The sequence below is a fragment of the Gorilla gorilla genome, chromosome Y (assembly GCF_029281585.2).
Source record: "Gorilla gorilla gorilla isolate KB3781 chromosome Y, NHGRI_mGorGor1-v2.1_pri, whole genome shotgun sequence".
NCBI lineage: Eukaryota > Metazoa > Chordata > Mammalia > Primates > Hominidae > Gorilla > Gorilla gorilla.
In genome coordinates, this window is record NC_073248.2 from 14,972,071 (window position 1) to 14,974,977 (window position 2,907).

Here is a 2,907-nt window from a genome sequence, read left to right on the forward strand (position 1 = left end):
TTTGAGATGAATCAGCCCGGTCTAGTCCAAGAAAATATTAATAATATCATCACCCAGGCAGACAAAATTGAATCTCTAGGAACTTCCATGGGACCATGAAAGCAATGTCTATTACCTGCCTTACTGTCTTTAATAGTAACAGCCATTACTATACTTTCAGCTTTTACTTTTGTTCCAATTTTGTTTAAAATGTTAACTGATTTCTTGCTCTCTTGCTTACGGCAACTCCATGTTTGCATGATGGTTTTGCAAGGCTTTCAACATTTGGCTGCCAACATCTTGCCCACTGGTTCCACGAATTACATGGTTTACATCCAGTTAGATCACACAGGAAGAAACTTTAGGGCCCAGACTAGGCAGAAATAACACCCACTCAGCAGGAAACAGCTCCAGAAAAAGTGACCTAGCCCCTCAACTTCCAATATGATTATGACCCTAAGATCTCTTAGGGGGAAACTGAGGCAGAATAGATCAGAATAGATAGTCAAAAAAATGACCATGATCTCAGGATACAGAAATGTGGAGAAAAGAAAGAGAGATCACACTGTTACTGTGTCTATGTAGAAAGAAGTAGACATAAGAGACTCCATTTTGCTCTGTACTAAGAAAAATTCTTCTGCCTTGAGATGCTGTTAATCTGTAACCCTAGCCCCCACCCTGTGCTCACAGAGACTTGTGCTGTGTCAACTCAAGGTTTAATGGATTTAGGGCTATGCAGAATGTGCTTTGTTAAAAAAGTGCTTGAAGGCAACATGCTTGTTAAAATTCATCACCACTCTCTAATCTCAAGTACCCAGGGACACAATACACTGTGGAAGGCCGCAGGGACCTGTGCCTAGGAAAGCCAGGTATTGTCCAAGGTTTCTCCCCATGTGATAGTCTGAAATATGGCCTCCTGGGAAGGTAAACACTTGACCATCCCCCAGCCCGACACCCATAAAGGGTCTGTGCTGAGAAGGATTAGTAAAAGAGGAAGGCCTATTTGCAGCTGAGATAAGAGGAAGGCATCTGTCTCCTGCTCATCCTTGGGCAATGGAATATCTCGCTGTAAAACATGATTGTATGTTCTATTTACTGGGATAGGAGAAAACTGCCTTAGGGCTGGAGTTGAGACATGCTGATGGCAACACTGTTTTTAATGCACCGAGATGTTTGTATACATGCACATCAAGGCACAGCACCTTTTCTAACTTTGTTTATGACACAGAGACATTTGTTCACATGTTTTCCTGCTGACCCTCTCCATACTATTACCCTATTGTCCTGCCACACCCCCCTCTCCAAAATGGTAGAAATAGTGATCAATAAATACTGAAGGAACTCAGACCAGTGCCAGTATGGGTCCTCTGTATGCTGAGTGCCAGTCCCCTGGGCTCAATTTTCTTTCTCTATACTTTGTCTCTGTGTCTCTTTCTTTTCTCAGTCTCTCATTACACCTGATGAGAAACACCCACAGGTGTGGAGGGGCAGGCCACCCCTTCATTGAAACTGTGATAACTGTACAGCCAAGACAATGAGCCTTAGCATTCGCATTGTAATTGGGCTCATTCAAGCAAAGCTATCTTCATTAAGGACTTTCTGTTCTAGAGAGCATGTGCATTTTGATTTTACCTGTCCTCAAAGTTAACTTTTGCTTATTTTAATAGCAAAAAAATACACCCCCCAGATGGGCACAGTGGCTCACACCTGTACTCCCAGCACTTTAGGAGGCTGAGAAGAATGGATCACTTGAAACCAGAAGCTCAAGAGTAGACTGGCCAACATAGTGAAATCCCATCTCAACTAAAAATACAAAAATTAGCCAGGTATGGTGGTGCATGCCTGTAATCCCAGCTACTCAGGAGGCTGAGGCACGAGAATGGCTTGAGCTTGGGAGGGAGAGGTTGCAGTGAGCAGAGATTGCACCACCACACTCCAGCCTGGGCAACAGAGTGAGACTCTGTCTCAAGCAAACAAACAAAAATACACTCCTGACTAGAGGTCTAAGATGCTAATGAGACATGCAAAATATGAGTAAGCATGTACAGCTACTGCACATGTGTACCCAGAAGACCACTCAGAACAGGCTTACTAGCAGCTCCTCTTCCCCCCACGTTATTAATAATAATATAAAACTCCCATAAGGGGGTTTCTCCAGCGACATTCCACGCTGTCTCACTCTTATGAGCAGCCCGCCCTGGAATATCTCTCTCACAGTGTACTGTATTCTGCACTTAACTTTCAATTTTTTTTTCTTTTCCAATAAATTATGCTATACTTCTTTTCTGTGTGTCTCTTGTTTAAACTATTATAAGCTAAGAAGACAAGGACCGAGGTATTACATCAGCTCTCAACACAGCAATAAATCAGCCTCCTTCCTGTGGGCATAGTCCATGCAGAAAGGGAGTCACATCACATAGGTGCTGGACCCAGAGATACATCACAACTTATCCTATGCACAAAGTTAAGGGGATAGAAGGGAGTCATATTAGTTTCTCGCCCAGTGATATGTCACAATGGCTCCTGTGAGCAGAGATCAGGCAAAATAATCACATAACGTTTGTTCTGGATACAGCAATAAACCACACTTTCATCTGTGGGTACGACCCAGGCAAGAAAGAAGAGTCACAGCATTTAGGTGCTTGCTGCAGAGGTACGTAACAATATCTCTTATGGGCAAAGCCCAGGAAAGAGAGGAGAGTCACATCTCCAAGGTACTAATGTAGAAATATGTCACAAAAACTTTTTAGGCAGGGCCCATCCTGGATCTTCTTATCTTCCAGATGTTAGGTGCAGGGATATGTCAGAATACCCAAAATACACAGGGCTTTGTCAAAAAAGGAGAGCCACATCACCTAGATGCTGGGTCTAGACATATGTCACGTCTCTTTTATGGGAAAACCTCAGGTGAAAAAGCAGTTCACATCA